Source organism: Aquarana catesbeiana, linkage group LG01 (genome assembly GCF_042186555.1).
Source record: "Aquarana catesbeiana isolate 2022-GZ linkage group LG01, ASM4218655v1, whole genome shotgun sequence".
In the NCBI taxonomy this organism is placed as follows: domain Eukaryota; kingdom Metazoa; phylum Chordata; class Amphibia; order Anura; family Ranidae; genus Aquarana; species Aquarana catesbeiana.
In genome coordinates, this window is record NC_133324.1 from 305,496,478 (window position 1) to 305,520,790 (window position 24,313).

General features: G+C 42.5%; 1 pseudogene; it reads right to left on the minus strand.

The window, feature by feature from the left end:
* Positions 1 to 24,313, minus strand: part of LOC141143797 (dehydrogenase/reductase SDR family member 4-like) — a 147,963-nt pseudogene that overhangs the window by 26,875 nt on the left and 96,775 nt on the right.

Sequence of the window (24,313 nt, forward strand, 5' to 3'; positions counted from 1 at the left end):
TCAAATGTAAACAGCAATTGCACCATGCATGTGAGGTATCGCCGCGAAGGTCAGATCGAGGGCAGTATTTTTAGCAGTAGACCTCCTCTGTAAATCTAAAGTGGTAACCTGTAAAGGCTTTTAAAGGCTTTTAAAAATGTATTTAGTTTGTCGCCACTGCACGTTTGTGCGCAATTTTAAAGCATGTCATGTTTGGTATCCATGTACTCGGCCTAAGATCATCTTTTTTATTCCATCAAACATTTGGGCAATATAGTGTGTTTTAGTGCATTAAAATGTAAAAAAGTGTGTTTTTTCCCCAAAAAATGCGTTTGAAAAATCGCTGCGCAAATACTGTGTGAAAAAAAAAAATGAAACACCCACCATTTTAATCTGTAGGGCATTTGCTTTAAAAAAAATATATAATGTTTGGGGGTTCAAAGTAATTTTCTTGCAAAAAAAAATTATTTTTTTATGTAAACAATAAGTGTCAGAAAGGGCTTTGTCTTCAAGTGGTTAGAAGTGTGGGTGATGTGTGACATAAGCTTCTAGATGTTGTGCATAAAATGCCAGGACAGTTCAAAACCCCCCCAAATGACCCCATTTTGGAAAGTAGACACCCCAAGCTATTTGCTGAGAGTCATGTTGAGTCCATGGAATAATTTATATTGTGACACAAGTTGCGGGAAAGAGACAATTTTTTATTTTTTTAATTTTTTTTTGCGCAAAGTTGTCACTAAATGATATATTGCTCAAACATGCCATGGGAATATGTGAAATTACACCCCAAAATACATTCTGCTGCTTCTCCTGAGTACGGGGATACCACATGTGTGAGACTTTTTGGGAGCCTAGCCGCGTACGGGACCCCGAAAACCAATCACTGCCTTCAGGCTTTCTAAGGCCGTAAATTTTTGATTTCACTCTTCACTCCCTATCACAGTTTCGGAGGCCATGGAATGCCCAGGTGGCAAAAAAAAACCCCAAATGACCCCATTTTGGAAAGTAGACACCCCAAGCTATTTGATGAGAGGTATAGTGAGTATTTTGCAGACCTCACTTTTTGTCACAAAGTTTTGAAAATTGAAAAAAGAAAAAAAAAAAATGTTTTTTCTCGTCTTTCTTTATTTTCAAAAACAAATGAGAGCTGCAAAATACTCACCATGCCTCTCAGCAAATAGCTTGGGGTGTCTACTTTCCAAAATGGGGTCATTTGGGGGGGGTTTGTGCCACCTGGGCATTCCATGGCCTCCGAAACTGTGATAGGCAGTGAGGAGTAAAATTAAAAATGTACGCCCTTAGAAATCCTGAAGGCAGTGATTGGTTTTCGGGGCCCCGTACGCGGCTAGGCTCCCAAAAAGTCCCACACATGTGGTATCCCCGTACTCAGGAGAAGCAGCTAAATGTATTTTGGGGTGCAATTCCACATATGCCCATGGCCTGTGTGAGCAATATATCATTTAGTGACAACTTTGTGCAAAAAAAAAAAAAAAAAAAAAAAATTTGTCACTTTCCCGCAACTTGTGTCAAAATATAAAATATTCCATGGACTCAACATGCCTCAAAGCAAATAGCTTGGGGTGTCTACTTTCCAAAATGGGGTCATTTGGGGGGGTTTTATGTCATCTGGGCATTTTATGGCCTTCAAAACTGTGATAGGTAGTGAGGAGTAAAATCAAAAATGTACGCCCTTAGAAATCCTGAAGGCAGTGATTGGTTTTCGGGGCCCCGTACGCGGCTAGGCTCCCAAAAAGTCCCACACATGTGGTATCCCCATACTCAGGAGAAGCAGCTAAATGTATTTTGGGGTGCAATTCCACATATGCCCATGGCCTGTGTGAGCAATATATCATTTAGTGACAACTTTTTGTAATTTTTTTTTTTTTTTTTTTTTTTTGTCATTGTTCAATCACTTGGGACAAAAAAAATGAATATTCAATGGGCTCAACATGCCTCTCAGCAAATTCCTTGGGGTGTCTACTTTCCAAAATGGGGTCATTTGTGGGGGTTTTGTACTGCCCTGCCATTTTAGCACCTCAAGAAACGACATAGGCAGTCATAAATTAAAGGCTGTGTAAATTCCAGAAAATGTACCCTAGTTTGTAGACGCTATAACTTTTGCGCAAACCAATAAATATACACTTATTGACATTTTTTTTACCAAAGACATGTGGCCGAATACATTTTGGCCTAAATGTATGACTAAAATTGAGTTTATTGGATTTTTTTTAGAACAAAAAGTAGAAAATATCATTTTTTTTCAAAATTTTCGGTCTTTTTCCGTGTATAGCGCAAAAAATAAAAACGGCAGAGGTGATCAAATACTATCAAAAGAAAGCTCTATTTGTGGGAAGAAAAGGACGCAAATTTCGTTTGGGTACAGCATTGCATGACCGCGCAATTAGCAGTTAAAGCGACGCAGTGCCGAATTGTAAAAAGTGCTCTGGTCAGGAAGGGGGTAAATCCTTCCGGGGCTGAAGTGGTTAAAGTTGCGAGATGTGAGTGAAATTTATGGACTATTTTAACTGGATTACAAGTGTAAACATTTTTTGATAATTTCAAACGTATTGGTTTGAAAGATTTGTTAGTTGAATTTAATGCCCGAGCCAAATATGTACCTGGTTTGTTTGTATTCATGTAGAAATTGTGTTTGGAGCGTTTGAGGGATTTATCAACTGACTCAGTGAGAAATAGATCGTATTCCAATCTAGATTTTCCAGATGAGATTTTGTACTCTGAGATGGATTATCTTGAAATGATATGTAGGCTGCATTAAAATTGAGTTCTAGTTTTTTTGCTAGATTTTTGCGTTCCCGTTTAAATAGTGCCATTTGTCTTTGTATTGTACCACACAAGACAGGCTTATGAGCTTCCCACAGTGTTATTGGGGAGATGTCTGTTGTGTTATTAATTGATATGTATTCCTTTAAAGCTTGTTCAATGGCCATCTGATGTAGTGGGTGTTTGAGCATTATGTCCGGTAAGTACCACGTTGGGTCATGCGCTTTTGGTATGGCTGAGGCTATAGTAGTGTATACTGCATTATGGTCAGACCACAGAATCGGAATTATATCTGATGCAATAATTTCTGGTATCATTCCTATTGTTAGAAAAATATGATCTATTCTGGTGAAGGTTTGATGAGGGTGCGAGAAATAAGTGAATTTCTTTTTCATTGGGTTACTTTCTCTCCATGAATCTACCAGATTGTATTTGGAAAGAAGTTGAGAAAAAGGTAATCTAGAGGTTATTTTGGATGGTGTAAAAGGTGATTTATCTAGAAATGGGAGGAGGACCTGGTTCGAATCCCCACACATTATCACTGTTCCTATTTTGTGTGTAATAATCACTTGTAATATATGTGAGAGGAATGGTGTAGGTTGTTTGTTAGGAGCGTAGTAGGAAATCACCGTGATTGCTGTATCCATTATATAACCCATGAGTATCAGGTATCTACCTTCTGGGTCTTTAATTTCTGATGATAAGGTGAATGGTGTGGATCGGTGAAATGCAATTAGAGTTCCCCTTTGCTTGGTACAGGCAGAAGCCGTGTAAATTTGTTGATAAAAAGGAGAAATATATTTTGGAGTAGAATCTTTGGTGAAGTGTGTTTCTTGGAGGCATACTATGTGAGCCTTCTTGTTATGGAAAGTACGGAAGGCTTTGGTCCTTTTTTGAGGGACATTTATTCCCTGAACATTCAGGGAAAGTATATTCAGTGGTGCCATGGCAACATATCAAATAGTTTTGACTTACTTTTTGTTATGCAGAGCTGACTGCGCAGATCAACCTGTGTGGACTGAAGAGATGAATAGATAGAAAAGAAACCAGTGAATTCTGGAGTAAAGAGTAAACAAAAAACATATGAGATTAGATGATACATTGTATAAATTATTTTTTGCAAGTAATCACAATTTACCCGTGAAAGAGAATAAATATCTCTCTCAGGGGAATTAGTGCCTTCGTCACACTCCCACATAATATGGTTGGGAGAATGAGGAGGGCTAATGGGGGTACACGGATCTTCCGCTTACAGGAGAGAAGTGCTATGTCAAAAGACATCAAAATGATGTTTCATTAATTGGAGTGCAGAATATAGTTTTTGTTGAAATTATTTATTCCAGGGTGGTTGTATATGGTTAGTCTTGCCCTAGGCTAAATAATTCAGTTAGAAAGGTACTGTTAATAACTTTGGTATTGATGAAGATAGTTTGAATTATTTTGGGATTTTAACCCTTTTAGAGTAAACAATTACATATTTTATTCATATGTAACTGTTTAGATATGTTAACTCATAAAATTGAGGTTGTATTGCTTCAGATTAGAATAAACAAAAACATAATTCTAGGAACTAGTTAGGTAATAATATATTTGTTTTAAGAAAAGAAAGAAAAAGCTTCCATTACTTCTGGATTATTGAACATATTTATCCTAAAAAGTAATAAATCTATTGTTATTATCTGATAATATATAACTGAACAAGAATTTCCTTGTTTCACTTATATATTCTAAGGCTATATGAATCAGAAGTAATAAGAAATATAACTGGAATGTAACATGATCCCACACAGTGTGTGACTATCAGAAAGCAGTTACATTCAGTTATAAATATAGGTTTTTTATAGAGAACCATCTCTTAGTATAATAAATGAAGAGATATCAGGAATTAGGATGTCAGTCCATTGAATCTTCTTGGTCCATGGATGATGTGGCATAACGGCCTCTTTTGTGAGAATGATGATTCCCATTTTGTTCTGAAATTTTCTGGGTGCTGCCTGAAGGTGAAGATAATGCCATTCTTCTGTGTGTGGGAGTGTTGCTGCTTGTGGGTTCTGTCAGATTTAATTTTAAAAGGGTTTGTTGTAGTTCATCTGCTGATCTGCTTCTGTAAATTGTACCTTGGTAGTTAAATCTGACTGAAAAGGGGAAGCCCCATTGATACATAATGTTGTGGCGTTGCAGTTCCATTAGTTGGGGTTTCATGGATCGTCTTTTAGTAATAGTAAGTTGGGATAGGTCAGCAAAAATTTGATAATTGTGTCCTTGAAAATTAAGTTCCTTTTTTTCTCTTGCAGCAATTAGTATTTGTTCTTTCGTTCTGTAATAATGAAATTTTGTGATTATATCACGTGGGGGTCCATCTTTCTTTTTGGCTGTGAGGGCTCTGTGTACTCCGTCCAGTTCTAAACGTTCAATAGGGATATCTGGCTTTAGTTCTTGTAATAGAGCAGTAATAGTAGATTGCAGGTCTGTCACAGTTTCAGGTATTCCCCTTATGCGCAAGTTTGAACGTCTGGCTCTATTTTCGTAATCTTCGAGCTTAGTTTGAAGTATTAAATTCTCTTTTTTTAATTGTTCCAATTCTGTTATATTTTCTTGGGTTGTAATTTCAATTTCATCCATTTTTATTTCTAAGGCTGCGGTGCGGTTTCCCAGCTCTCTTATTTCTTTGGTTAGGCTTTTTGTTATTTGGTCTGAGGTTTGTTTTAAAGCCTTATGAAGCATCTTTTCAAATTGTAATAATATTACTGGGGATACTGAGGAGGCTTGTGGAGAAGTTTGTGAGAGGATTTGTTCTGTATCTGACTCAAATGGAGAGTCTTGCTGTGACATTTTCTGTCTGTGAGAGCGCCCTGATGCTGTATCTTGTGAGGTGACTGGAGCTGCTTCAGCTGCAGTGAGTGCCTGTGAGCTCTTTGTGAGGTGATTTTTATTTCTGCCACGGTTTCCTCCCAGTACCATATTTCCTGCCCAAACTTTCACAGTTTGTTCCCTGGGGCAAAAAGGTTCAAATGGATACCTTTTGAGCCTGCAGGCTCCGCTTTGTCCTTCTCTTCTCTCCTCAGCGGTGTGGAGCTCTAACAATGCATGTCTGCTCTGCTAGGCTCCGCCTCCTGCCCCCCCGCTGCCGTCCTTTCATCATGAGAAAGGAAAAAGAAGTAGATATGGTACTGTTCCAGACCTGATGGATTCAGGTGTGTGCTACTCCCTTTGTGGGAGGAAGGTATTAAGTGGGGAGAAAATATAAAGATGTTGCCTATTCAGTGTGTCTTCAAGTGCTGTACAGTGCGGTTGTGCATAAAATTCCTAAATGTGCATGAAGTCAAGCTTCCTCTCCCTGCCATAATAAAGTGCAGTGTGTGCATTAACTTGATCCATAAAAATATCTCTATATGTATCCATAAAGATGTGAATGCAATAATGTAAATAAAGTGCAATATTCATATGATCAATAATACATATCTTTGGTGTAAATAAATAATGCTGATGTGAATGAACAGATGAACTTATTAATTAATATATACAGTTAAGTAATAAAGTGCTTTCAGTGTCGGTGAAAAAACTCCTCCTAGATGCTGGTGGATAATCCAATGAGTAAACATTCAGTGCATGCCTTAATCCATGCTCTTATAGTGACTGCCAGACTCACCAGATCCTTCACCCCCTCTTGGGGTCTCACACATCCACAGTATATGCCACTGTTTAGCAATGCGGGATAATACAGGGTAACTCCGTCCTTAGTGTAGATTATGAGGGAATTCCATAATGAAAGAGAAAGAGGGAGCCCACATAGCGTGATACTGTATGAGAATTTGTTTATTGGTGTAAAAACTTTTAAAAGTACTCACATTCGGTAAAAGGTAAAAAAGCCTATATTGTTGACACAAGCCTCTGGAGCAGGAAGTGGTGCAAGGACGTATGACGCGTTTCGTCACTCTGACGTCATCTGGAGAGTGCATAGTGCCTGCTACACTTCCTATTTATACTCATTTAATGAGGAATTTGGGATCAACAAAGTATCAATTACCTAGACCTACAACTATATAAAAATAATGGCCGTATAGGTACTAGGACTTTTTTCAAAAACACAGATCGAAATGGGTACATACCGACTAACAGTTGCCATCATCAGCTTGATTCAGTAATGCATAAACAAAATAACATTGGTCAGACTTCGGTCTGAATTATCATACCCAAAATGGCCGCCGGAACATCCCGATGTTTGGTCTTCGGTCTCCAAAATCACACACAAAATGGCCGCCGGGCTGTTGTTTACCAGCCCATGGGCTCCGGTCCCCATTGTCATACACAAAATGGCCACCGGGACTCGGGACGATCTGTGAACTATGTACTGCCGGCCATTCAGATAATTTTTAGCCCCTTCTAAAAGTTTTTCTTTCTTTTTTTAGTTTATAGGGGGACTAGACTTACCATAGATCATAGCCATTCATGGATAATAACGTAGCTCGTTATATCACACCAAGCCCTTTACACCATATTAGCTATCTATGGGCTTCAGTCTGCAAATCACACCCAAAATGGCAGACGGAACTCCAGTCTGCAATATCACCCGAAAAATGGTGGCCAATCACCAATACGTTATGCAAAACATTAAATGAGTATAAATAGGAAGTGTAGCAGGCACTATGCACGCTCCAGATGACGTCAGCGTGACGAAACGCGTAGGGAGGAGTCAGCATACATCCTTGCACCACTTCCTGCTCCAGAGGCTTGTGTCAGCAATATAGGCTTTTTTACCTTTTACCAAATGTGAGTACTTTTAAACGTTTTTGTACCAATAAACGAATTCTCATACAGTATCACGCTATGTGGGCTCCCTCTTTCTCTTTCATTATAGAATTCCCTCATAATCTACACTAAGGACGGAGTTACCCTGTATTATCCCGCATTGCTACACAGTGGCATATACTGTGGATGTGTGAGACCCCAAGAGGGGGTGAAGGATCTGGTGAGTGCAGTCACTATAAGAGCATGGATTAAGGCATGCACTGAATGTTTACTCATTGGATTATCCACCAGAATCCAGGAGGAGTTTTTTCACAGACACTGAAAGCACTTTATTACTTAACTGTATATACTAATTAATAAGTTCATCTGTTCATTCACATTAGCATTTTTTATTTACACCAAACATTTGTATTATTGATCATATGAATATTGCACTTTATTTACATTATTGCATTCACATCTTTATGGATACATATAGAGATATTTTTATGGATCAAGTTAATGGACACACTGCACTTTATTATGGCAGGGAGATAGCTTGACTTCATGCACATTTAGGAATTTTATGCACAACCGCACTGTACAGCACTTGAAGACACACTGAATAGGCAACATCTTTATATTTTCTCCCCACTTAATACCTTCCTCCCACAAAGGAGGTAGTACACACCTGAATCCATCAGGTCTGGAACAGCGCCATATCTACTTCTTTTTCCTTTCTCATATCATACTCCACCTAGTGGAAGTAATTGGTAGTGGCAGCAGTTCCAATAATACTTTATTCCATTGCATGTATCCCATTGCGCGGGTGTTTTTTCTTTTTTTTCGTCCTTTCATCATGCCCATGATGACATTAGCTTGTGACAAAACGCATTGGGAGGGACTTGTGATGTATGACGTCAGCATGCTGGATGCCATGGCCATCTTGTTGGTTACTGTAGATACAAGTGCTTTTTTTTTTTTATCTGTTATACATGTGAGTTTTTTACTAAACAAAGTATGCATTTTTAAATAATTTACTGCACTATGGGTTATTTTCTGCTTATGCTTTTATAAAAAAAATAGTCTGCTACACCTGCGTTAGTATTCCCCACTGATCTTTGTGAGGATGGTATGTGGAGGCCATGGTAATTCGGTTTAAAGGCACAGCTTTCCTGGCCCCTGTCCATAATCCCTGGAAATTGAGATGTCAGTAAGTTTAATTGTCATGATCGGGGGTCAGGCTCAAAGGCCAGTTGCTAAAGCAGTAGGGGGATTACCACGACCAGTGGGATAGCTACATAGGCAGTCACCCTAGTGGATGACATGGGCTCACCTGAGGTTCGGAGTCTAAGTACTAACTGGTGTTTAGCAGAGCTCCTGATGGTGGAGATGGATTTTTCTGCATGTTAGTATTAGGTCACGGTCCTCAGGATCGCCCCCAACAGGAGGTGAGCCAGCCGGGGTCCAGTAACGGATAAGCAGGAAAGGATCAAACAGAAGCAGAGTCAGTAAACAAGCCAAGGGTCAATAATGAGTAGTTGCTGGTTAGGATCACGTAGAAGCATAGTCGAGGAACAAGCCAAGGGTCGATTGAGAGTGGTATCAAATATGGATAGGAAGACCAAAGCGAGATACTGGCTGAAGAGAGCTCAATAATCTGTCAAACAGAAAGTGTAGAGACATGGTTTAAATCAGGATGTTCATAAGAGGAGCAAAGAGTTCAAGGTTCAAGACAAACAAGGTTCAAGGTATGATCATCCAAGGAATTTTTTAGGGAACTGTCCAGCATTCCAGGTGACTCAACAAGAAGAGACATTGCCTGACACAGCAGAGGTCCTTGGTTCAAATCCAGTCCCAAATTAATGGTGGAGTAAATGGAAGTCCTTGAGTTTAACAACTATAAGACACTTTGTGGTCACTCTATAATTTGAGGGTCTACCTTGCCTGGTAAACTGATTGGTTTTATCATGGTGGTCACTTTCACACTGAAGCTGATGTTGGGACTTCTTTTCTACAAGCCATTATTTTTTTATTATATAAAAATTATACATACCTGTAAACACCAAAAGGAATCAGTTTTGACTTTAGTTCTGGAGTCTGTTTTATCTGTAAATGTTAAGCAGCTGTTTAGTAAAAGTAATCCTTTCACATGTTGCTTGTAACTATCATTAGATATCATTAAATAAACAACAAAAAGAAGTACAGAAAGGCAAATAAATATATACTGTATACAGTATCTCACTAAAGTGAGCATACCCCTCATATTTTTGTAAATATTTTATTATATCTTTTCATGTGACAACACTGAAGAAACGACACATTGCTACAATATAAAGTAGTGAGTGTACAGTGTAAATTTGCTGTTCCCTCAAAATAACTCAACACACAGCCATTAATGTCTAAACTGCTGGCAACAAAAGTGAGTACACCCCTAAATGGAAATGTCCAAATTGGGCCCAAAGGGTTTTATTTTCCAGCCTTAACTCTCTTGGGCATGGAGTTCACCAGAGCTTCACAGATTGCCACTGGAGTCCTCTTCCACTTCTCCATGATGACATCACGGAGCTTGTGGATGTTAGAGACCTTGCGCTCCTCCACCGTCCGTTTGAGGATGCCCCACAGATCCTCAATAGGGTTTAGGTTCCAGTAATCCATGTCCGTAGTCCGATTGTTTTCAGCAAAATGTTTGCGGGCTTTCTTGTGCATCATCTTTAGAAGAGGCTTGCTTTTGGGAAGACAGCCATGAAGACCAATTTGATGCAGTGTGCGGCGTATAGTCTGATCACTGACAGACTGACCCCCCACCCCTTCAACCTCTGTAGCAATGCTGGCAGCACTTATATTTCCATTTCCTAAAGACAACCTCTGGATGTGATGCTAAGCACGTGCCCTCAACTTCTTTGGCCTGTTTTGTGCGGAACCTGTCCTGTTAAACCACTTTATGGTCTTGGCCACCATGCTGCAGCTCAGTTTCAGAGTCTTGGCAAACTTCCTATAGCCTAGGCCATCTTTATGTAGAGCAACAATTCTTTTTTTCAGATCCTCAGAGAGTTCATTGCCATGAGGTGCCATGTTGAACGTCCAGTGACCAGTATGAGAGAGTGAGAGCGAGAACACCAAATTTTTTCACACCTGCTCCCCATTCACACCTGGGACCTTGTAACACTAAGGAGTCACATGACACTGGGGAGGGAAAATAACTAATTGGGCCCAATTTGGACATTTTCACTTAGGGGTGTACTCACTTTTGTTGCCAGCTCCTCACCACCTGTCAAACACCCTCTGAAAAGTGATATTCCACATATGACTTTTCTGAGCGGCAGCAATGATAGCCACACATTTGTATGGGCCCTTTCAGCTCAACTTCCTCACTCATGGCCCCTCCTAGATCCCTTTAGTTCTATGCATGCCTCAGAGCCCACTTCCCCAACCCTACTTCATCCCACTGACCGTCCTCTTCAGTCTTAGTTTTAAACTCTTCAGTTTGCTGCAGTGAACCCCAACAACTGGTACTATTTCAGTGCATACCACAAACATTACATACATTTTGCTATTAGCCCCGCCCCCTCCTCCCAGGGGGAGGTGGTGCAGTATGTCATCTTTGCCCTGGGCGCTGGATGACCTTGTCCTGGCACTGCACACACCTACCTGAGTTCTCTTACATCTCATTCCAGCAATTCACCACTCTGCCAAAGAAAATGGATCATGCAAGGTCCTAAAATGTTGGCCTGTGATACCTGTTACTTTATGGGAATAAGCTCTAACAAGGTGTGCTGGAAAAAGGTCCCTATTTTAGAATAATTGTATGGCATCATCCACCAATTCACTACAGTACAGTAGGCTAGGTTTACACTTGTGCAGGTTGGGAATGTGTGCATAATTGCACGTGTTCCCAAACTGCATGCAAAGCATGCTGCTGTTTAGCAGATGAACAGGGGTGCCATTAATGTTTAATTGCACCCCCACAATTTAGAAAACTTAGTGCATTTTCTTGTACACAAAACCACATGGTGCCATAGCACTATGCAGTTCTATGTGGATACATTTTTGAAAAAAGGGTCTGGGAATTTTTCCCCACATTTCCCACAGGTACGTGCAAACACGTGCCACATAGCCGGCTTGAGTGCGAACCAAGCCATAAGGAGTGTAACGGATACTATACACCTTCTTTGTTCCAGAAACCAACTCTGCTATTGCTTGTCTGGCCATTTTGAATGAGCTATTTTCTTCCTCAAAGGTCCACATCAGCAGCCTCTCCCTATTGCAGCAACCTCTGCTACTGCCTGTACTTAGTCCATATGCTGTACTGTATATGCTGCTGCCTGGATAGAAGATGCATAGATGCAGAACTACTAAATAAGGTCTTCCAGGACAGGACAGGACAGGACAAACATCTCACTCTTCTGTTTCCCACCAGGCCTCCCTTTGCCTCAGGCCCCATAGTGGCCACATTGGCGATATGGCAGTAGTTACCCTATTAATGCTCTATGATTAAGCCCCAGTAAGAGGTGAAATATGTTAGGGGGAGGATTCTGGGTGGAATGTCTGTGCTTGCGCTGAACAAAAAGTTATTTTTATCCTTTGGAAGAGGTGTGCAAGAGTTTTGCTGAATTGTGTGTGGAAAAGGAAGACCCTAGAGAAATGAGCACCTGTGAGCTGGGAATGGCTTAATCTTTTCTGAGTAACATCCTTTAAACAAACATTAAAGTGGTTGTATACCCGCACATCTAAAAAAAAAAAAAAAAACCCTGCAAGGCAAAGGCATAATGAGCTAGTATGCACCACATACTAGCTCATTATGAAACACTACCTACCTACCGAAGCCCCCATATTGCAGCCTGGTCCACGCCGAGGGAGCTGACATCTTGCCCTCGGCATTTCTTCCGGGTTCGTGGCTCCGTCGCGGTGAGTGGCCGGAGCCACGATGACGTCACTCCCACGCATGCGCGTGGGAGGCTTCTTCCTGGCAAGATGCTGCCGGACCTTCAGCCAGGCATTCAGAGCGCATGCACCGGTGAAGTCAGGGGCTGCATGTAAAGGGAATATCTCCTAAACCATACAGGTTTAGGAGATATTAATTTTACCTACAGGTAAGCCTTATTATAGGCTTACCTGTAGGTAAAAATGACAAATTAGGGTATACAACCACTTTAATTGCTCTTTCCCTGTTAACCCAAATTGGTTTATCCAATGTATAAATTATAACATTATTACTATGAAATATTTTGGACTTACCACATTGCTGAAACTGGTATTGATTAAACCCAGTACCAGGCTATTTACTCTGATATTCATGAAATGCAAAGCTTTTGCCAACATATTGGTTAATCCAAGTAACGTTGTCTTAGTTATTCAATATGGACCAATATACTAGAAAATAAATAATACATATTCTTTATCAATATTTATTTCTGAATTTATTTATATACGGAGAGAGACAGAGAAGGAGAGTCTACACATTGTAACTAATTACAGTGTTTGTCTTTCAGACCTTAAAACTTTTAGCCCTCTTTCACACAGGGTTAATTAGGCTTTCCACAGATAACGGAAAATTTATTATCAAATACTTACTGTAATTTTTCTTTCCTGATGGACTCCATGGCAGTCTTCTTGTGGGTTAACCCCACCTCCTCTCCAATGCTATAGGACCCCATTCCCATAAAATTGAGCTTACAGCCAGAGACTGCGTTCCGTAACTAGCCAACTCTTGACCAATGGGTGGAAACTTCGTCTGCCATGGTGTCCATCAGGAAAGGAAAATTACGGTAAGCATTTGATAATACATTTTCTGTTTTCCTGACAGACTCCATGGCAGTCTATGTGTGGGAAATAACTAGCCAAACCACACGGGTGGGTATGCTGATCAAAAAGAAATTTAATTTGCCCCGTCAACCGACAGGATTCTTAAACCAAAGTTCACAGAAAATAGAGAAGCAGGTTCTATGCAATAATGTGACATAAAGGTAATAATGGAGGCCCACAAGGCCGCTTTGCAGATGAAATCTGGAGCCATATGCTGGGCTGCTGCCCACAAAGCCGCCATACCCCTGGTGGAATGTGCTGTCACCGCCTCTGGAGGAGCCAAGCCCTTAGCCCTATAACCTGCTGGATGGATTGGACGATCCAGGCCGCGATTGTTCTGGTCGAAGCTCGCTTTCCTTTGTTATTCCCGGAGTGCAGGATAAACAGATAGTCGGAACGTCTAAAGGAGGAAGTAACTTGCAGGTATTCTTTCAGTATTTCCGTTACATCCAGAGGGTGAGCTTCAGTGGACCCTGGGGCCCTGAATGTAGGTAGGAAAATTTCTTGGTTCTCATGGAACACTGAAGTAACTTTTGGGTTTGTATCAAGCATAGGGATGAGGACAACCCAGTCCGGGAAGAAAGTCAGGAATGGTTCTTCATGACCCAAGGACCCGATATCAGAAACCCTTTTGGTTGAAGTGATGGCTACTTGGAAGGGGACTTTTGCAGAAAGGTCTTTGATAGAAAGTGGAGAGGATCCCGCGGTACTGAGTCCAGTCAGTGAGTCGAGAACAAGGGGAAGATCCCATTTTGGGAATCTTGGCCCTCTTTGGGGCCCGAGTCTTGCCGCCCCACGGGAAAACTGCCGGATTAGAGGGTGAATGGCCCATGATGTTCTGGAGAAAGCCGACAGGGCTGAGACTTGGACTCAGAGAGCTGATGGATAGAGACAGATCTATGCCGGATTGAAGGAAGCCAAGGATATCTTGGATTCCTGGATCTCTGAACGATCTACCCATAGAGGATGAGAATTCAACAAACTTGGCACATATTCTCCCATAGACCTTATTTGTGCTTGCCTTTCTCGAAGCATATGAGTGTGGAAATCATTCTTGAAGCGCACCCGAGAGTTTCCAGCCTCTCCCACTCAAGAACCAAACCATCAGTCTCAGTAACGCCGGGCAAGGGTGCAGGACTGCCCCATGAGAAAGAAGGTCCGGTCTGAGAGGAAGAGGAACCGGGTCATGGAAGCTGAACTGGGTCAGGAGGGGAAACCATGGCCTACTACCTCCACCTCGACCGCTTCCGCTTGGAGCCTCCACAAAAACCTGAGGATGATCGGGAACGGGGGAAAGGCATATGCCCTGTTGAAGCTCCACCGATCTGTCAGGGCATCTATTCCGAAGGCCTGGCTACAACTGCCCCAAGTGTAATACTTCCTGATCTTGAAGTTGCAGGGGGATGCAAATAGATCTACTTCGGGATCGACTCCCAAGGACAGGATCCCCTCGAACGTCTCCACATGAAGGGACCACTCGTTGTTGTCTAACTGTGTGCGAGACAGGAAGTCCGCTTGGATGTTCTGGACTCCAGCGATAAAGACTGCTGAGATATTGGCCAGGTTTTTCTGAGCCCAGGACATGATGGGCTTGACTTCTTGGAGAAAGGTGGAGCTCCGGGTGCCCCCTTGCCTCTTCACATAGGAGACCGCTGTGGGGTTGTCCATTCTCAATAAAACTGATTCCCCTTTCAGGAGATGAGTGAAGGTTTGAAGGGCACACCAGGCTGCCCATAGTTCCAGGATGTTTGAGCCCGGGTTGTGAAGGCGGGCATCCCACCTGCCTCGTGAAAGTTCTTTTTTTTTTTTATTTAGTCTTTTTAAGAAAATGTTTCATACATAATACACAAAATTCTATACATCTTAAAATCTTTCATACATCTTCTTATTTCTAATCCCCCTCCCCTATCCCTATCCTGATCTGTTATTCTTGTTTCCTTTTCTAATTCTGTCCATTTCACTCATGCCCTGCACATATTTCTCTGACATTTTGAAAACACTCCATTTCTCCCACATTGCGCTATGACTTTCCACCCATCCCTGCTCTCCGCTGCATAGGTACTCCATGTTACAGATATGGTCTACTCTTTGAAGCCACTCTTTTATACTTGGTTTCCTTATATACAACCATTTTTTTGGAATGAGTCCTTTTGCTGCATTGAGCAGGAACGGAAACAAAGTTTTCTTATATTGTTTTCTTTTTTTATTTGTCCCATGAGACAAGCAATTCCAGGGGTTCTGTGGGATCTTCTCCCCAGTTATCACCTCAATATATTCTAAAATTTCCTACCAGTAGTCTTTTATCTTTGGGCACTCCCACCATATGTGTATTGTTGTTCCTGTTTGTTTACAGTTCCTCCAACACTGAGAGGACTTGTTTGGCTGGAATGTGTTAATTCTCTCTGGTGTCAAATGCCAACGCACCATACACTTATAATTTGCCTCTATCGTGGTTATGTCAGATGCATAATTGTGTACTGCTCCTATCATTTGTGTTTCATCTAATTTTATACCAAAATCTTGTTCCCATTTTTCTATGAAGGGTAGAGTCCCATGTTCTAATTCTGTTAGTATTTCGTTCATTTGAGATATTCCATGTTTTGGAGGCGTTTTTATATTAGAGAGCTTTTTGATTGGAGTTAACGCTTTCTCATCTCTGATTGGTTGAGGGATTGTGCTTACTAAAGGTTTTATTTGCAAATATTCCCAATCGTTAACCTGGTGTCACCTGTGAGTCATTATTAAACCCTGCCTTTTCCTAATTTTACCTTGCGTAATAATGTCCTTTAATTGTACGGTTCCCATTTGATTTCTCAACCGTGTCCCATTTCCTGGGGTAAAAAAAATTGTGCCCGTTAATGAAATTAGAGGAGAATTATATTTCCATTTTTCTTTTCGATATAATGTGTCTCATATTTTAAATACATTTTTAGTTAACTCTACTGTGTGTTCTCAGATTCTGTGGAATCCAAATGTTTTTTTGAAGTTGTGTCGTGTTTGTGTCTTCCATTCTCACCCATCTCTTTTTAGTGTTTGCCCATTCTATTAGTCTTGCCAATATAATTGCCTTATGATACCTTTTTACATCCAAATGTGCCATTCCTCCATTTTTTTCCTAGTTAAAAGAATATTATTTACTCCGGCTTTTTTATTTTGCCATATGAATTTCAGGATTATTGTTTTTATTACTTTGAAAAAACTTTGTGGTATTTCTATAGGGAGCATTTGAAATTTATTATTTAAAATTATTTTTGGTAAAATCACCATTTTTAGTATATTTATCCTCCCTATCCATGAGATTGGTCTCCTCGATATATATTTGTTATCTCTGTTTTAACTTTGTTAAGTAGTGGAATATAATTGGCGTGTTATAACTTCTCTAGGGTAGGTGTTATTTTAATTCCTAAATATGTTAATTCTTCTCTCTCCCAAGTAAAAGGGAATTCCTGTTGTAGTGCTTTTTCCTCTTTTTTATCTACTCCTAAATTTAATATTACTGTTTTTATGGGATTGATCTTAAAATTCGTAAGCTTTTCTTAAGCTTTCATATTCTTTCAGTTCTTTTATTAGGCTGGGTAATGACAGCCTTGGTTTGGCCATATTTAGGAGTATGTCATCTGCATATGCTGCCAACTTATGTTCTTCTCCCACCTTAACCCCTCCTATAGCCACATTATTCCGTATTTTTGTTAGTAATGGTTCTAATGCAATTACATACAGGAGTGGCGAGAGCGGGCATCCTTGCCTTGTCCTATTGAACATCTCAAAGGCAGACGACATATTCCCATTGACCATGACCCTGGCTGTAGGATGTTTATATAGATTATTAATTCATCTCATAATTCTTGGTCCCAACCCTATACTCTGGAGTGCATCCATCATAAATCCCCAATCTACTCGATCAAATGCTTTTTCAGCATCGATCGAAATGAGGAGCATTGGGGATTTACTCTCCTTATCCTTATTCATTATTAACATAGTTCTTATACTATTGGCCCTACCCTCCCTTCCTGGTACAAAGCCAGCTTGATCTACATTTATCAAATCCGGCATAAAGTTTTTTTTTTAGTCTTGATGCCAGAATCTTTGCAAATAGCTTTGTGTCTACATTTAACAACACTATAGGGCGATAAATAGAACAGATGGTTCTATCTTTTCCTACTTTTGGTATTATTGAAATATTGGCAAGAAGAGATTCTTTTCCTTGTTCTTCATTTTCTCCTATTTTGTTAAAATAATTACATAATACTGGGACTAATTGTTCTTTAAATCTTTTATAATATTTAATCGTAAACCCATCTGGGCCTGGGCTTTTCCCCCCTGGTGTTTCCTTTAGAGCTTTATAGATTTCGTCTTGGGTAATTAGTTCATCTAATAACTCTGCACTTTCTGTTGTTATTTTTGGTAGATTAACTTCCGCTAGATACTCCTGTATTTTAGATTTTCTACTCTCCTCCTCCTGTCGTGTCTCTTTATTTCTGATTGCAAATAATGCACTATAGTATGTTTTGAAAGCCTCTGCGATATCAGTTGTTTTGTATTTCACTTCGCCTTTATCATTTTTTATCTTTTCTATACAATTTGAGTTTTTTTTTCCTTAGATATTTTTGCTAGGTATTTCCCAGGCTTGTTCCCCCACATATACTGTATCTTTCTTTTGCAACATTTTTAAATACTTTTCTAGTTTCTTGTTCCATCATGTCCCTTAACCGACCCCTTTTTATAACAATCTTCTGATGTGCTTCTATGTCTAATTGTGTTTTATATTTTTGTTCCAACTCATATAGTTTTTTTATTGCATTTTTCATTTTTATTTCTCTTTCTTTCTTTTTTCCGGCTTCTATGGAGATCAATTTTCCCCTAATGTAGGCCTTATGGGCCTCCCAAATTGTCGCCTTTGTCACATCTGGTGTGTCATTTTTACTGAAGTATTGCTCGATCTCAGTCGTTATTATTTTTCCTACTTCTACATCATCTATAAGATCTTCATTCAATCTCCAAGTCCCGTTTCTATGCTCCTTCTCATTGAATCTTATCTTTTCTGTTATGGGAGCATGATCAGAAATTGAAATTATTCAGATCGAAACCTCTACTACATACTCCAGTATTTCATGATCCACCAGAATGTAATCTAATCTTGAGTACGTGTCGTGCACCGATGAATGAAATGTGTAGTCCTTTTTGCTTGGGTATAGGGATGAGCCAAACACCCCCCGGTTCGGTTCACACCAGAACCTGCGAACGGACAGAAAATTCACACGAACGTTAGAACCCCATTGACGTCTATGGGACTCGAACGTTCAAATCAAAAGTGCTCATTTTAAAGGCTAATTTGCATGGTATTATCCTAAAAAGGGTTTGGGGACCTGGGTCCTGCCCCAGGGGACATGTATCAATGCAAAAAAAAAGTTTTAAAAAAGGCCGTTTTTTCGGGAGCAGTGATTTTAATGATGCTCAAAGTAAAAAAAAAAAAAAAAAAAAAAAAAAAAAAGTGAAATATTCCTTTAAATATCGTACCTGGGGGTGTCTATAGTATGCCTGTAAAGTGGCGCATGTTTCCCATGCTTAGAATAGTCCCTGCACAAAATGACATTTTCAAAGGAATAAAAGTAATTTAAAACTACTTGCGGCTTTAATGTAATGTCGGGTCCTGGCAATATGGATGAAAATCAGTGAGACAAACGGCATGGGTACCCCCCCAGTCCATTACCAGGCCCTTTGGGTCTTGTATGGATATTAAGGGGAACCCCGCACCTAAATTAAAAAAAAAGGAAAGGCGTGGGGCCACCAGGCCCTATATACTCTGAACAGCAGTATACAGGCGGTGCAAACAAGACAGGGACTGTAGGTTTGTTGTTAAGTAAAATCTGTTTGTAATTTTGAACTGGTACATTTTTAACGTGTTTAGCTCCAGCCAAAAAAATCTATTTTAAGCTTTTTGGAAAACATAGTGAAGGGTTATCACCCCTGTGACATTTGTTTTGCTGTCTGTGCTCCTCTTCAGAAGATTTCACCTCACTTACTGTCCAAATGACAAATGTTTTTAGAAAATTTTGGGTTTTTAGTGAAACAAGGATTGGTGATAAAGCATCAGTGGAAAGGAGAAACGTTTTTCCCATATTAACTCTTACAGGAGAGAATTTCCCTTCCTAGGGGTAGATTTCATCTCACTTCCTGTTGTCTCCTTCCGTTTGCAAGTAGGAGTCGTTTGTAAGTTGGATGTTTGAAAGTAGGGGCCTGCCCTATATACTCTGCAGAAATGTGGGCCTTAGGTGTTGGTGTTGCCACAACACTGTAAGCCCTCACAGGGCCCTGCTGTGAAATATTAGATCAAGAATTGTAATTACATGCACCTGTTGAACAGGGGCAGAAAAAATCGGCCTTTGGTGGTGGTGGTGGTGCTGGTGCCACAACACTGTAAGTCCTCACAGTTACTCTTGGCGGGTGCTGGAACAGGCACTGCTGTGAAATATTAGATCAAGAATTGTAATTAAATGTCCATGTTGAACAGGGGCAGAAAAATTGGGCCTTAGGCACTGGTGCTGGTACCACAACACTGCAATCCCTCACAGATACTCTAGTTGGAGCGCAGGAACGAGCCTTGCTGCAAAGTATTGCATCAAAAATTGTAATTACACGCCCCTGTTAAACAGGGGCTGAAAAATTGGGCCTTAGGCATTGGTGCTGGTGCCACAACACAGCAGCCCCTCACAGATACTCTAGTTGGAGCGCAGGAACGAGCCTTGCTGCAAAGTATTGCATCAAAAATTGTAATTACACGCTCCTGTTAAACAGGGGCTGAAAAATTGGGCCTTAGGCATTGGTGCTGGTGCCACAACATAGCAACCCCTCACAGATACTCAAGTTGGAGCGCAGGAACGAGCCCTGCTGCAAAGTATTGCAGCAAAAATTTTAATTACACGCCCCGTTAAACAGGGGCTGAAAAATTGTGCCTTAGCCACTGGTGGCAGCGCCCAGAACCAAAAATGTTCTTACAAGCTATCAGCATGATCATTGAGGAGGAAGAGGATAATCACTCAGCATAACAGGATAGTCACTCAGCATCAGCATAGGCAGTCTTGAAGGGATCTGACATTTTTAAAAAAATGATTCGGTTACTTCAGCATCAGGTGCTTGGTAGCTGGTGGTGATCCAAGACTGATTCATTTTTATGAAGGTCAGTCGATCGACCAAGTCGGTGGACAGACGCACCCCGTGATCGGTTATAAAGCCTCCAGCAGCACTGAATGTGCGTTCCGAAAGAACGCTGGATGCAGGAGAGGCCAGTAGCTCAATTGCATACTGTGCAAGCTCTGGCCAGTGATCCATCCTCAAGACCCAATAACCCAGAGGATTTTCGGTGGGAAAGGTGTCCAAATCAGATCTTGCCCCTAGGTATTCTTGCACCATGTAAAACAGACGATGGCGATGGTTGCTGGAACCGATCATACCTTGGGGCTGTGGACTAAAAAATTGTCTAAACGCATTGGTCAGACGGCCACCTTCTCCACCGCTCCTTCTTTGACTGACCGAAGCCTCAGCAACACTTTGTCCAGGAACAGGAGTTTGTAACATCCCAGTCTCTGGGAACGCGTTGCACAGACCTTTCTGCAAGGCCTCCCGAAGATGTTTCATCCTCTGCGATGGCAAGATAAGGTCCGAAACCTTACCCTTGTAACATGGATCAAGGAGGGTTGCCAGCCAGTATTGATCCCTCTCCTTGATACCACGAATATGAGGATCCTTCCAGAGGCTTTGCAGGATCAGAGAGGCCATGCAGCGTACGTTTGCTGAGGCATTCGGTCCGGAGTCCTCTGGGTCACTACGGATGACATGATCCGCAGCCACCTCCTCCCAGCCACGTACAAGTCCATGGGTTTCTTGGCACTGTAAATGATCCCATAAAGACTGCTGCTGATGCTGAGTACCAGGCTCCACCTCCATGCTGACACAATCCTCCTCCTCCTCCTCGTCCTCTTCTTGTGTGATCGGCGGGCACGCAGGAACACTGTCTGGATAAAGGGGGCCTTGAGAGCTAAGGAAGTCCTCCTCTTTCTGCCTCTGTTCTGCCTCAAGTGCCCTGTCCATTATATCATGCAGCGTGTGCTCCAACAAGTGGACAAGGGGGATGGTGTCACTGATGCATGCACTGTCACTGCTCACCATCCTCATGGCCTCCTCAAATGGTGACAGGACAGTGCATGCATCCCTGATCATGGTCCACTGATGTGGGGAAAAAAACCAAGCTCCCCTGACCCTGTCCTGGTGCCATAGTCTCACATGTACTCATTGATGGCCCTCTGCTGTTTGTGCAGACGCTGCAGCATGGCCAACATTGAGTTCCACCCGGTAGGCATGTCACAGATTAGGCGTTTCCTGGGCAGGTTAAATTCCTTTTGGAGGTCTGCCAGCCGAGCACTGGCATTTTATGACAGGCGGAAATGCACACATACTTTCTTGGCCTGCCTCAGGACATCCTGTAAGCCTGGGTACCTGCCCAAGAACCGCTGCCCCACCAAGTTAAGGACGTGAGCCAAATAGGGCACATGGATCAGTTGTCCCTGTCGGAGGGTGGAGAGGAGGTTGGTGCCATTGTCGCAAACCACCATTCCTGCCTTAAGTTGGCATGGCGTCAACCACCTCTGAACCTGCCCCTTCAGAGCTGACAGAATCTCTGCCCCAGTGTGGCTCCTGTCCCCCAAGCACACCAGCTCAAGCACCGCATGGCATCTTTTGGCCTGCATACTTGCGTAGCCCCTTGAACGGCTACGGAGCACTGCTGGTTCCAAGGACAAAACACAGGAAGAGGCAATGGAGGAAGAAGAAGAGGAGTGGGTGGAGGAGAGAGGTGTGTCACAATCATTAGTAGTGGCATTTTGGAGGCGTGGTGGCGGAACAACCTCCAACACTACTGCACCTTGTCCTGCATCCTTCCCAGCTGCCAGCAGAGTCACCCAATGCGCTGTGAAACTTAGGTAACATCCCTGTCCACACCTGCTGGACCATGAGTATGCACCTTACCGCTGACCGCCCTGTCCAGCGAGGCATGGACATTGCCTTCCACATGCCGGTAGAGAGCCGGAATCACCTTCCATGAGAAAAAGTGGCGTTTGGGTACCTGCCACTGAGGAACCGCACATTCCACAAACTCACGGAAGGGGGCGGAGTCTACCAACTGAAAAGGCAGCAGTTGAAGTGCTAGAAATTTTGCCAAGCTAGCATTCAACCGCTGGGCATGTGGATGGCTGGGAGCGAACTTCTTTCGGCGGTGCAGCAGCTGGGGCAGGGAAATTTGCCTGGTACAATCTGACGTCGGTGTACCGAAAGCAGATTGCCCACAAGTACTTGGCTGTGACACACCTAATTCTACACCTTCATTCCTCTCAGTGAAGGTGTCAGAGAGGACTGAAGGTATCGTGGGGTTGGAGATCTCAGCTGATGAGGAGCAAGGAGAGGTCCTCTTTGTTCTTTGGTGTGAGTCTTTTAGATATGCTTGCCAACGAACTGCATGACAGGTCAACATATGTCTGGTCAAGCATGTGGTGCCCAAGCAGGATGTTTTGGCCACGCAAGATACGCTTGAGACATATGTTGCAAATAGCAGCGGCGCGATCTGATGCACTTGTCTCAAAAAAGGCCCACACCAAAGAACTTTTGGAATAACACGCAGAGACAGCACATGCGGAGCTTTGGGGTGTGATGCAGTCAGTGTGCTGCCCTTAGGCTGGCCCCTGGAGGGCATCCTGCCTCGTTGGTGATGTGCCTCCTCCTCCTCTCTCCTATCAGGCACCCATGTTGAGTCAGTGACCTCATCATCCCCTCCCTCCTCATCACTGGGGCAAACCTGGCAGTATGCTGCAGCAGGGGGAGCATGACTGCCAGATTGCTGTCTCTCTTGGGCACCCCCTCTGTCCATGCTCACGTTACTGCCTTCATCTAGCTCAGTATTATCATCAGAGCCTTCTAAACACTGGGCATCCTCCTGGAACATGTACCCAACACTGTGGTCAAACAGTTGGAGGGACTCCTCAGGAGGACATGGTGGGGCTAGGGAAGGAGTCACTGATGCCATTGAGCCGAGGGAAGAGGCCACGTTGGCAGCTGCTTTGCCAGACAATGTACCCTGAGCATGGGTGAGAGCGGATGAGGAGGATGAGGATGGATTGGTCATCCACTCGACCAAGTCTTCCGCATGTTGCAGCTCAACACGGCCAGCTGCTGAAAAAAAAGACCAAGCTTGTCCCACGGCCACGTGCTGATGAGGATGCACCGTCTCCACGACCAGCACTGTTGCCTCTAGACACAGAGCCTGCTTGCCCTCTTCTATTGGCTTGTGACTGTCTGCCTCTCCTTGTTGGCCTTCCAGACATACTAATCTGGAAGGTCTGGGGTCCCCTTGTTAAAGGGGGCTTCCAGATTCCGATAAGCCCCCCGCCCGCAGATCCCCACAACCACCGGCCAGGGTTGTGGGGATGAGGCCCTTGTCCTCATCAACATGGGGACAAGGTGTTTTGGGGGGCTACCCCAAAGCACCCTCCCAATGTTGAGGGCATGTGGCCTGGTACGGTTCAGGAGGGGGGGCTGCTCTCTCGTCCCCCCTCTTTTCCTGCGGCCTGCCAGGTTGCGTGCTCGGATAAGGGTCTGGTATGGATTTTTGGGGGGACCCCACACTGTTTTTTTTTTTATTTTGGCGCGGGGTTCCCCTTAAAATCCATACCAGACCTGGAGGGTCTGGTATGGAATTTAGGGGGATCCCCACGTCATTTTTTTTAAATTTTGGCCGGGGTTCCCCTTAATATCCATACCAGACCTGAAGGGCCTGGTATGGAATTTAGGGGGACCCCCATGTCTTTTTTTTTTTAATTTTGGTTCGGGGTTCCCCTTAATATCCATACCAGACCTGAAGGGCCTGGTATGGAATTTAGGGGGACCCCCATGTCTTTTTTTTTTTAATTTTGGTTCGGGGTTCCCCTGTGGGGATTTCCCATGCCGTTTTTATCAATGAACTTTTATGTGTATT